The sequence below is a fragment of the Panthera onca genome, chromosome F2 (genome assembly GCF_046562875.1).
Source record: "Panthera onca isolate mPanOnc1 chromosome F2, mPanOnc1 haplotype 2, whole genome shotgun sequence".
Lineage (NCBI taxonomy): Eukaryota > Metazoa > Chordata > Mammalia > Carnivora > Felidae > Panthera > Panthera onca.
The window spans coordinates 78469891-78482615 of NC_138356.1; the positions used below are offsets into that span (position 1 = coordinate 78469891).

At 51.8% G+C, this 12725-nt stretch overlaps 1 long non-coding RNA gene across 1 annotated transcript; it reads right to left on the reverse strand.

The window, feature by feature from the left end:
- Window positions 1–4588: 4588 nt before the first annotated feature.
- LOC132664569 (uncharacterized) lies at window positions 4589–7626 on the reverse strand. Its single transcript, XR_009603794.2, has 3 exons — window positions 7121–7626; window positions 6826–6895; window positions 4589–6702 (listed from the first exon to the last, which is right to left on the reverse strand). It is a non-coding gene; the product is annotated as an uncharacterized LOC132664569 (long non-coding RNA).
- Between the last annotated feature and the right edge of the window lie 5099 nt (window positions 7627–12725).

Genomic DNA, 12725 nt, shown 5'->3' on the forward strand with positions numbered 1-12725 from the left:
TGAGCCCTGCACGGGGGAGGGGGGCCACGCTGAGGACGGAGACCCCAAATTCTGACGGAAGAATGTAGGGTAGAAGCAAAATGAATACGGACAAGGATCACTGTTGTACTAAACGTTTACTACTTACGGTTCAGCTAAATAACGTGTTCTGAGTAGCCCGCATCTCAGGAGAACGCGTCCACCTGTCTGCAGTCATTCATATTGGCCTCCTTTTCTAACCAAGGCCGCTTCCTGCCGATGACAGGCCGGGGGGTGTGTTCTCACCAGGTCTGTCTTCTTAGGGAGCTGGACCCTTCCTCTCCCCGGGCAGAGGCGGGAATCAGAGAAGGAACACGCAGAGCTTATGCAGGGGCCTCATTCTTCGTGTCTCTGGGGCTTGATCAGCATCATCCTGCAGGTGCGTCCATTCAGTTAGACGCGAGATCTCTTACGTCTTTTTAAATTCGTTTTGCCACATGCGCTGGCAGGAACAGCAGAACGCCTAGTGGTTTCTAGGCTATAAGCGGGACAAACCGCCAGCTCATAAAATTAAGAACGTGTGTTATGGTAAGCTTTGTTTTTCCTTCTTCAGCTTCTTTTTTAAATGGTAACAAAGGAGGCACTGGTAGAATCTGTGTAAGAGACGAGGGGGGATTTTTTCTTTAATGTTCCGGATGCAGAAATCTCTCGCCCTCCTATCCCAGACTGGGTTGAGGCCCTCGTCATCCACGGTGGCGATGCTCGTTGCTTCAAGAGCGGCAGGTTGTTTTAGATTCCCAAGACTGCTTTTTTTTTTTTTACTGCTCCATCAGGCCTCGCCTCGCAAACCCCAACCAAAGAATCGTGGCAGGGAGAACACCAGTGGGTGATGATATCAGACCTACCTACGTCGCCTTAAACAAGTCCCCAAGCCTCTGGGGTCTTATTTCCTCCCACTACAAAACGGGAGCAGCCATAATGTGACGTTTCTACAAGAAGGGGAAGAAAGCACTCAGCCCTGAGGCAGCCCTGTCCGCCAGGAAATCCCGACACCGGAGGAGAAAGAACGCTCACTCGCCCCTCTTGGTGGCCCGCCTGAGCCGTGTGGCTTTTGGCGAGTTGCCTCTCCGCTTTGCAGATCCTTGATCTATAAATGGACGTAAGACAGAACGTGGGATAGCACGTGGCGGGGTACCCGCGGTGTTCATTCTGGGTGGGTAGTAGTTTGCTATGCTCTATAACAAATCCCAGAAACGTAGGGACTTAAAATGACACACGCTTCTTTTCTCATGGTTTCCATGGATAAGGGTTGTGGGCGTGGCCTCACAAGCATCTCTGCAATCATGCTGTTGGGTGGACCGTGTTCTCCTTTGGCCTTTGGAGCCCATAACCCTCTTCCAAGTTCATGTATCACTGGCAGAATTCAGCTTTTTGTGGTCGCAGGACCGAGGTCCCTGTTTTCCTGATGGTCGTCAGCCAGGGACCGCTCTCAGCTCCTGCAGGGATCCCAAGACCTCCATCATTTTCAACAACGTCTTGGATATGGAGAGCTCCACTGTGTGTTCCAGATAAAGCCGGTCCTTCAGACGGACCTGCAGGGCCCTTTTCCTTCTGACCTGCTTTCCTCTGGGAAGATCCCCTGCCCCAGAGCACCAGAGGTGGGGACGAGGACATGTTTTTCCCCGAGGGACAACCCTGCTGTATGAGTGGGCAGTGTGTGCGTGTGGGGGGAGGTAGGGGCATCGGGGCAGCCCCTGGGCTTCCTGTCTTGCCCTTTCTGGCATGTGGCCTTCACACCAGGAGCGAGCTGGGATGGATGCAAGGTGGCCTCAGCATCCTCGGGCATCCAAGCCTGGAGCTGCCACTCTGCCAGTGGGGGCTGGGCGGGACAAGAAGGACCCGGTCCACCCAGCTGCACCTGCCTGGAGTAGAGTTTCTGCGTCATGAACCTGAGGGGATAGAGACAAAAAAAAAAAAATGCCAGCAGCCTGCCCTCCCAGGCTCAGCCACTGGTTTCTGGGGACAGGGGGATCCCCCATATTCCTGGCTGCACATGCCCAGGAAAGAGCTTCTGTAACAAGGAGCTGGGTGGAGGCAGCAAATTAGACTGTGTCTCAAATGCCACAGACGACGACTGTTCTTACTGAGGTTGAGCACATTTTCCTGAATGGGTTCTTCTCCATTTCTCTACTCCCGTAGGACAATTTCCAGAAACTTTTGACCCAGAAGCCCTTTACATTCCCCTGAGTTTAGATGAACTTGAGGCAGACTTCCCGACTCTGGGTCTCTGACCTCCCTTTTCTTAAGTCATTTTCTTTGAAAAACCTGCAATTATAAATTCCGTCTCTGCTCCTTTGAGATGTGTGTCTTCTTAAAAACGTTTTGCCAGCTTCACAGTCCAGGAAAGTCTTTCTCGGGACCTGGGAACTTCCCTTTAAGATTCAATCATCGGAAAAGACAGCAGAGTTTAGGAGCCTCTGTGGACAGCTCACTCCAAGCGGTACAACTACCTCGGATCCTAACACAGGGGAGACCTTACTTTCCTTTGGACAGAGCCAGTGAGTAAACGCAGAGGCCCCACCGTCCTCTGTCCTAGTGTCCCTTCATCTGGGCTCTGGGCTCTCTCCGCTTTGCAGTACCCTGGAAGGAAGGCTAACTTGCCTGTTCAACTTGGCCCAGGGCAGTTTTTGCTTTGACACTTTGAATGCTTGTGCTGTCTGATGTTTACCTGTTACAGAAGTGTTGTGCTGGGGAGACTGTCCCCTGAGACTCTTCTGCGTGTCTCGGCCCCTTAGGCATGATCTGTACACTAGACTGAGGCAAGTCCCAGGGTCGTATGCCCCCTCTACGCCCTCGATGCCCGTCCCCAAAGCAGACTCCTGGCACAGGGTGGGTGAGTGCAGAATAGGGAACAGTTATGAAGCTCCATGGTCCAGGCCCTGAGCCCGGTTCTAGAGACTTCACAATGAGCAAAAGAGGCAGAGGTCAGAGCTGGCTGCATCAGGTCAGGTCTTGTAAGAAGTGTAGCTTTTGCCCTAAAAGTGGTAAGGAACCATGGAAGGGTATGAGACCAGAGGCAACATATCACATTTGTATTTTTATTTTATTTTTTAAGTCTATTTTTTTTTATGTTTATTTATTTCTGAGACAGAGACAGAGCATGAGTGGGGGAGGGGCAGAGAGAGAGGGAGACAGAATCAGAAGTAGGCTCCAGGCTCCGAAATGTCAGCACAGAGCCCGATGTGGGGCTCGAACTCACAAACCATGATGAGATCATGACCTGAGCCGAAGTCGGTCGCTCAACCGACTGAGCCACCCAGGCGCCCCTATTTTTTTTTTAAGAGAGAAAGAGAAAGTGTCAGCAGGGGAGGGGCAGAGAGAGATCCCAAGCAGGCTCCGCACTGTCAGTGCGGAGCCCAGCTCGGGGCTCAAACCCACGAACTGTGAGATCATGACCTGAGCCGGAATCAAGAGTCGGACGCTTAACTGTCTGAGCCACCCAGGTGCCCCCACATCTGTATTTTTAAAAGTTGAATCTGTGAAATGAGCTTTCTACAAATGCAAGGGCTGATTTTTTTCCCTATGGGCTCTGAGCCCAATAGGCACTTTCAATTACTCTGACTCCTTTCTAATTATCGTCCCTCCCTTCGGGAGGACAGGCCACTGGGGGCCCCGTTGGCACGAGTGACTGGACATGGGCATGACGAAGAGAACACGGCCCAGAGCCTTTTCCATTTAATTTATTGGAAAATACCAATTAATTCATTGGAGAATATATTATTGGAAGGATTTAAGATAATATGAAAGCAGAAAGCAAATACTGACGTTCAACCTACAAGCCCAGGACTTAATGAGAACTCGTCAGACAACTGGTCTCACATTAAAGGGGCTCAGACGACCCTCGTGATTGAAATAGGAGTGAAAGCCCCTCTTTGGTTTTCAGGCGTATGTACATTTTTTTGAGGGACAGGTAGAGGCATGGAAATTTGGGACAGGAGGCTTTGCAAACGCACCCCCTGCCCACCGACAGAGAAACACTGGGGTGACTGTGCCCTCGGGCTTGCCAGGGACAGCACACACCTCACCCAGACACATGGGGACCGTGGTGGCCACGGGGCCGGCACGGGGCTGGGGACGTGTCTCCTGGCCGCCCGTTCCCAGGCCAAGAGGCCGCTCTGTGTGGCCTGGGGCCACCAAGATGTTCTTCTGCACCTCAATTTTCTCGAGATAAGGTAGCTGAACAGATGCTTTAAGGGAAACTCTTGGTTCCGAAGGCACCAATGAGTCCGTATCGTAAGGAAAAAGGAACTGGTCTCAGCGTGGCCGAGGGCTCGAGAGCCCGGGAGAACCTTGGCTGATCCTTCTCAGTTTTGGAAACCCTGGCCCACAAGATGCTTCAGAGTGGCCAGTCCGTTATCCCCCGCACCTGCTACCCGACACGTCAGAGCCTTTAACAAACTCTCTGGAATAAGCTTATTCGTTTAACATAAAAGTAAATAAAGATGGATAAGGAAAGAGAAAAGTGGAAACGATTCCAGCAGTGTGGTTTCTAAGAGCACAGACTCTGGACCCAGATGCCCTGAGGCAGATTCCTGTCGCCCCCCCCCCCCGCCCCCCCCCCCCAGTCCAGCTCTGTGTGGCCCGCAAGTTAGACTTTGAGTTTCAGTTTGGGGAATGATGTCCACTCACATTTCATGGAATTTTGAAGATATGGCATAACGCCTATGTTTACTTAACACCAAAACAAAAAGACTAAGAGAGTGAAGAGCAGGTGTCACAGGAAGTCCTGCTGTCCACGGGGGCCTGCCCAGTGCAGAAGTGATGTTCTCTGGTGTGAGGGGAAAGGTGGAGTATACGTCCTTTAAAACCAACCACCCCAGGGGCTCTGCCGGTTAAGTTCCGCCTTCAGCTCAGGTCAGAATCTCACGGTTCATGAGTCTGAGCCCCACGTTGGGCCCTGTGCTGACCGCTCAGAGCCTGGAGCCTGCTTTGAATCCTGTGTCTCGCCCTCTCTCTGGCCCTCCCCCACACTCTCTCTCTCTCTGTCTCAAAAATAAATAAACATTAAGTAAATAAATAAGACCAACCACCCTGCACCCCACTCCACTTGACGTAAGCAGAATCCCTTAGTGCTGCTGAGTCTCAGCAGACCTGAGACCTGAGTCTCAGCCTTCAAAACAACACGCGGGCCGAGGGGCAGGCAGGCACGGCGCCAGCGCTGGCGTGCACCGAGCCTCCCTCTTGGGACCACGGCATCCGACTGCCTTTGTCTGGTCAGCCAGCCTAAGGCCACTGTCGGCCACCCAGATGTTCAGTGAGCCAGCTGGATCCCACGCAAGGTATTTGGCAGAATTCTCGGCACATGACGATATCCATCAGTACAATTAATATCACTGAAAAACACACACGTAAGAAAACCAGAAAGTAGACTATGGTTGTTCTTAGAGACATGCCCAGTTTCCTGGCAACCCACCTGCTCCAGGGGCAGCATCGATCCAGCACCTGTCTGCCTGACGGATGTGCTCTGTCTGGTGAGCACCGGGCCATAGCTTGCAGCTTGTCTTAGACTCTCTGCTTCTCTTTGCTGTGCTACTTAGAGCATTAATTGAATATTAAGCCGTCTTTTTTGGCCCCAGCGCGGTTCCTCTGTTGCCCGCTGTATGCACGCACTCTCCCCCATTCCAGACAGAACACCGTGCCCCGCTGGGGTCTCACCTCCAGCCAGCTCCCACCCCACACCCTCCCAAATTCTCATCTCACGGCGGTCCTCACGGATCTCCGGACAGATCCCCACCCACCTGTGCCTTCGCAGACTGTTTCCGGTGACTGCACCCCATCCTCCACAGCCCCCATCTGCAAAATTCTGTGTCTTCGTTCACGGCTGGGACATACCTCACCCTCGTTGTAAACCTCCTCCGCCCTCCCCTCCATCTGCCCTCGGCATCTTGATCTTTTATGCCTCGGTGTCCCTAGAGCACTTTGCACATCAAATCACCTTAGATTACCTTTGGGTCCAAGTTTATCCTTCTGTATGAATGATGGGACAGTAAGGAGGAAGCACTAATATTTACAGATTCCCTCAAGAGGCAAAAATGTCAGCCAGACCTTACAGGTGCAAAGACTCTAGAAATGTGCATGAGCCGGGGAGGGAGTTTAGAAAGCGTCTTTGCAAAGCACTGCATTTCTAACCATGCATATGGAGCCTGATTCTCCTGGGATGGGACACAGGGGGCCAGGGGACCAGGGGGCCAGGGTCAGGGAAAGCGTTACATTATGTCTTTCTTTTACAACATCTTATACAAGCATAGAGCTGGTGCACCTGCTGCCTCTGCAGAAATAGGATGTTGGGCCAAGAGATCTCGCTCAGCTGCTGTTTGGCTAGGTCCATCTAGAACTGTCTCTGAGATTTAAATGACATTTTGTTTAGTATTTTTAACAGGGGAGAAAATAGAGGTGTGAAAGGGTTACATTTAGGGGGATGAACTTGCCTTAACTTAAAAGCTTGTTTCAGTGGAAAATAAAATGGTGCACGTTGCTTGTAGGAGCTGAGGCCCAAGAAGGAGACAGGAGGGGGCTGCTTCAGGCAGGACACTTGTCCCCTGAGCCGGGCTGGGAGCCTGGGGAGAAGGCTGTCCCTGTGTCCCAGACCTGCTCTGGCACCTTGGGAACAGCAGGACTGGGCAGCCTCCACTGCTTATCTGGGCTCTCATGGGGGTCAGATCAGCAGGGGCCCTAGAGAGAAAACTGAAGGACAGGGACAAGGTCATAGGACCAAGAGGTGGGGAACTGATCTCCCCACAACCTTTGGGCTATGTAGCTTATGTAGGTTATCGCTGCTGCGTTACAGATGAGGAGCTAGAAACCTACCTAAAAAGGTCAATCCAAGCTTTGCTTCTCATTAACAGTCCAATGGTCATTCCTTCTAAAAGTTTCCAATCTGATGAGGAGAAAGAGCCAAACTCTTAATAATACAAACAGGCATTAATAATATTATTAATTATTACTAGCAATAATAGTTATAAGCGATCAATATACTGTTACCACGTAACATGATGTGCACTCAGAGACCAAACAATAGTCTAAGGAAAAGAGAGGAAAGATCATTGCAACGCGAGGCAGCAAGGAAAAGTTTCTGAAGCAGGCAGTAATATAAAAACATCACCTTTGGTCATTTATCAGGGCCGTTGTCACCGTAAGCTCCCGCGATAGGAGACAGGCTTCATTAAGGCGGGCCTCTTGCTGACGTTGGCAAGTGATTCCGTAAAGTGCCTAAAACGGAACCTGGAAAGTGGTTGGTTTTCCATAAATACTTGTGAAACCAGAGAATGACTGGGTCCTCCTGCCCGTCTCCTAAGGATTCCCTTTGCCCCACAGGCAGCAGGGGGTTCCGTGGAAATGAGAGGAGCAGACACCCTATTTTAGAGGGGAGTCGGGCGCCCCGTCCGAGAAGGCAAGCTTCTAGCTCCCTGCGCAGCAAGCTGGGTCCGTTGGGAGAGCAGCCTCTCCTTACACGGACGGAGGCAGGGACTGCACCCCCGCGCCTCCATCGCGATAAATTCCTTCACCCTGTTAGTCCTGGCTAAAAATCCAAAAAGGTCTTGCTGCGCCTCCCCGATTCTAGCTTCCTGACTTCCACGCTCCTCTCTCGCTCCCCCAAATAACTTCCAACCGTTCCTCGTTCCCGCTCAGATTCCAAGTGTGCGGGCACAGCCGGGGAGCTGAACCTCCCGGCCGCCGCGGGTGCCCTATTCGCTAGTCTTCGGGCGCCCCCTGCAGGCCGTGCTCAGCTGTCTCTGCCGGTGCTGCCGGCACCGCTCAGGTGCGTGACCCAGGCGGCGGGTGGGGGCTCCCCACAGCTGTATCCCTGCAGCCTCCGGGCTGTTCCCCCCTTCCCCGTGGAGGAGAGGGTAATAATAGGAGAATGCTGGAGAGGACCCGGGTGCTGAGACAGGGCTGGTTAGAGACGCCCAGGGAGGCGGCCAGCTGCAGCCCTTTCTGCTGCATTGGTTAGCCCGGGAGCATTAGCACCTACCGTGAGCCAAAAGCCCACCCATGCATTCATTCACTCACGCATCAAGTTCTGATTAAAGCCGTACTATGTGCCAGGGCACGGGAATTCAGAAGTTGAAAGCAGAGCAAAACACAAAAACAAATCCCTCCTTCATGGAGCTGGCGCTCTAGTGAGGAAAGACAACAAATAACATAAATAAGTAAGACAGCACATTTGAGGGTGCTAAGTGCCCACGGGGAGAAAATGTGGCGCAGGAAGGGGGCGATGGAGTGTCTGGGGTCCAGGTGGGGAGCCGGGAGGCTCCAGATCAGGAGAACTGGGAAAGCCTCGCTAATGGGGCAACTCTGCAGGAAAGGCCGGAGGGAAGGGCAGGAGCGAACTTGGAAGGCGTGAGCAGCGAATGCAATGGTGTGCTGGTGGGGGCCCACGTGCTGGACAGGAGAGACCAAGGCCGGGGGAAGAGGTGTGCAGGGGAGGGAAGCAGATTAGGTGGGAGAGGGACAAGGGGCCAGATGAAGCAGGGTCTCATAGGTTACTCTAAGGAGGAGATGAAGTGCCTCGGAGACCAATTCCAAGCTCCAGTGTGAACCCAGGCACGTTGCTTAACCAGTGTTCTCAGCTCTGAGACACGGACAGGAACACTGGTTCGGGGGATTAAGAAAGTGCCTGGCCAGCTGTCCAACACCAAAGGGGTGTCCAGTGGATGCTCTCGGGCCGGGGGACAAGGACGTGCCCATGCACGCTCCCCTACGTGTCACATCTGCACACTGACTTAGGGTCTCTGAACCGGAAGCCTGAGGCACGTGGTGAATTGGTTCAAACTGTCCTCCTCTCCTGCCTCCCATTCCTTCTGCACCAAGGTGCCCTCCTGCGTCCTTACTGCCTGCCCCCCGGCTGCTGTTCTTAGCCACCGCTCCAAAAATTTCTTCATCTGCATCTGCACTGATGGAAAGTACCAGTAGACCCAGGAGGGGACCCGGGGAATGCAGTGCTGTTCGTTGCATTTATTCCCTCCTGGTCCTGCCTTCCGGAGCCTGGTGAGGGTCCCCCAGGTTGATGGGCACGGGCACTGGTGAGGGTCCCCCAGGTTGATGGGCACAGACACTGGTGAGGGTCCCCCAGGTTGATGGGCACGGACACTGGTGAGGGTCCCCCAGGTTGACAGGCACGGACACTGGTGACGGTCCCCCAGGTTGATGGGCACGGGCACTGGTGAGGGTCCCCCAGGTTGATGGGCGAGGGCACCCTTGTAGTCTGTGGTAACTGCAGTGCACCTTTCCTGACACTTTCAAGCATCGGTTTCAGGTTCCAGAGACTCTTAAAACGTTTGTCTAAAATTAGAGCCAGATGTAAGTCTTGCCGTCCCCAAGGATTATCGTGGAAACAGGGGATTAATGTCTTAAGCCTCCCAGACTCCAAGTTTCTTTCTGTCCAAATTGGGAACAATCCCATCCGCTCCCCCTATTCCACGGGCTTGTCTGAACAATGAATATAAAGAACCTTTTAAAAACACATAGAATATAAACGCAGGAAGAGTGTCTTTAAGCTGTGATCGTTTAAACGAACCCCTTTTACCCCAAGTCACATGTTTCTGAACTCCCCTCGTTCGGGGGTCCTGACCTTGGCTTAGATGCAGAGTCCTCAGCACCGCGCGGGATCCCAGGACTGTGGCTTCTCCTGATCCCACAGAGACTGGAATCAGGGACCCATCCAAGGCAGGTCCAGGGGCTGGTCAGCTTGCTGCCCCCTCCGTGGCGAGCCCCCTCCCACCACTGCCCTGCTTTGCGGTGACGCGGCACTTGCTGGGGCTCTGACTTTCCGCTCCTGGGACTACTAACGCCGGAGGCTCACTACATTCTCCAGCTTGGAGTCCAGAGAGCTCCTTGGTGGTTTGGCTAATTTTCCCCACCCCCGTTCTGCCCGTCTGCCTGTCTACAGAAGGTCTGTCCTTGGCTCCGTTGTCCATCCTCGGTCCCGTGGGCTGTGGCCGCCGGGGTGTGGACACCAACCACAGAACTGCCCAGGGGCTCCTTTTCAGTCAGGGGCTGTAGTCCTGACCCTCATCCTGGCCCACCTCTCAGCAAAGCAGGAGACAGGACCCTCCCGCCCACGTGGCCCTCCAGACACGCTCAACCAAGCTGCATCCAGAGACCAAGAATGCATCGCTCCAGAGGCATTTTGAAAGAGCGGCTCTGGTTGTTCAAAAGCCCAAGTAATCTGGGTGCCTCGACTGCCGGGACAAAGACCCAGGTGTCCTGTTCACTGAATAACGCCTTGATCCTCCGAGGATCCCGTTTGGAGTCCCTTCCCTGCTCGGATCGGCCACCCCGGGAAACCCGAGGCCCTTCCTACAGTGTGCATCCTAGAAATAACACCCATGCCCCAAACGTCCTCTCCACACACATAGAAATAATTCCCTCAGCCCTAACTACATGCCTAGAGGGTGGCTACGGTGCGTCCCATAAACACACAGTCCTGGCAAAAGAAAGTCCAAAGATTTTATTATTGTTGTTGTTTATCATCTATACACATCACGAGCTGCACAAAATGCCAACCAAAGAGCAAATGTAGAAAAATAGTGGGATTATATTGGCACTATGGACTTTGTTATTTCACTATCGTTGTTTTGCAGACAGTGTGCGAGGGTGTGCACGGGAGACGATGATCGTTGTATACAGACATCGTCACCAGAATAGATACGCGTTAGGAGTTCACAGTGACATCAAGCTGTACATTCAAGTTCTTTTTCAGAGAAAGGGACCATGCAAAAGACCCTGCCTCTCTTTGCCTTCTGCAATGTAGAAGGTCGCATTGGAAAACTAAAGAAACCTGGAATAAAATAAAATAAACTCCAGAATCCTGTGCGGGCTGATCAACAGACACAAGCCACAGGCTCGCTCTGGGAGTCAGATCTGAGTGTGGCATTGCTCACAGACACTACTGCTGTGCCTTTTGTCTATTTGATAAGCGATGTTGGTCTATTCATTGGAAAAGAAGTAGTAAGACTAGGTAAGACTAGTCACAGAGTGTCCAGTGACTTTGGACAACAGACGGGTGGGGACAATGCCGCTCAAGTGGTGGTGTTTCTTGACAGGTCGGGCTGTCACACGCACCATCCAGCTTCTCCTTTGTGACTTTCCTAACTTGACGCTGACCTGGGGATGGTGGCCCCAACGAAGCTATGAGATTCTACCTGAGTGGCATGGCAGAGATCACCACAGCATCTCACTGGGGCTGGTTTTCTGTTCCAGAGCCTGTAGAGATGCCCAGACTCCCATGCCAGGAGGGATCTGTCTTCATGAGCACTGGGTTGATGGTATTCTCAATGTTTCCTACGTGTTCTCTTGACTCATTACTCTATCTACACGAACATTCTTCCATTTATGTGGGTGTCTGCTCCCCCTACTAGATTATAAATTCTTTAAGGGCAGGGTCCTGTCTGAAAAATTTGTGTAGTCACTGGTGCTTAGTATAGAACCAGGCAGAGACTAAACAGTGTTGGAAAAGGAATGCATTCGGGAGTAAGTTACAGGAAAACGGTGAATGAAGCGAAAATCACAGACTTTCATATGAGGTTACATTCAGACAAGACAGTAGGTGGGACAAAATGAAGTGCTCTCTTTAAAGGAAAAAAAAAAACAAAGAAAGAAAGACATGTGCCGGTTACCGGACGTACCTGGATTATTATTAAACTTTGCGGAACAAGAAGCATAAAACAGGGTATTTTCCCAAACGCGGTAAATTTAACCTTGGGCTAAAAGACATTTCAAGATGTCTTCTCAGTTCGATGCAATTAAAACATTCTGAGTGACATTTACAGAATTCAAACTTCCCAGAGTCTTACATTAATGTAATATTGTTCTCAGCTGTGTGCCAAGCCCTTGCCTTTTCTTACAGCTCAACAACGCTACCCTGAGCAAGAAAACAGCTTTACTCCATAGATCATCTAATTAGGTACTGAACTGAGCTGGAAAACTCCACCTTGGAGGCCCCTGGAATCACAATGGAACGTTCTGAATGCTGGAAGCTTAAGCCTGACACTTCATAGGCGATCCCCCCACCGCAAGGCATCATGTACGAATCACTTTGAGGCCGGCCGTGTAGAAAATTTCTCAGTGTATTACAGAGAAAATTCCCTCTAGCCAAATTTTTGCCATAAAACATTCCTAAGCTACCCGCCCCCAAATTTTAAAACACCCACTCGACACAGCCACTGTTTCAGACTCTGTTCTCCCTTTCTCCTCTGCCCCTCAACTATCTCTTGAAGTACTTTCAGATCTATTTTATAGCTAAGGAAACTTGACCCCGTCCCCACTGGCTTAAAAGCATGCCCCGGAGACATAATGGCTCTTCCCATTTAAGTAAAACTTCCAGCGTGATGCTGAGCTCATGAAACTACTTTGCTCTTGCAGATTCGGAAGGTTACAGGGGAAACATGGACCAATGTCAAACCCTCCCTGCATCAGAATCAGCTACTATGGATCGGCGAAGGGGTTAGGGAAGAAAACGTGAGCTTTCGAAGAGGAACGAGCCCTTCCAGAAAATACTTACTGAACCCCAACTCCGTGGCAGGCAATGGTGAGGGCAGCAGGGACACAGTGTCTATGCATGGTTCCTGCTCTCAAAAAGCATGTACACGTGCGGGAGACCTACAAGGATACAGATGACATCGTGACAATGAATGAGAAAGGAGCGGTTCCTGGAATCCTAAGAAAACGTATGTCTGACGGTAGGACAAGGAGCCCAGATTCATCAG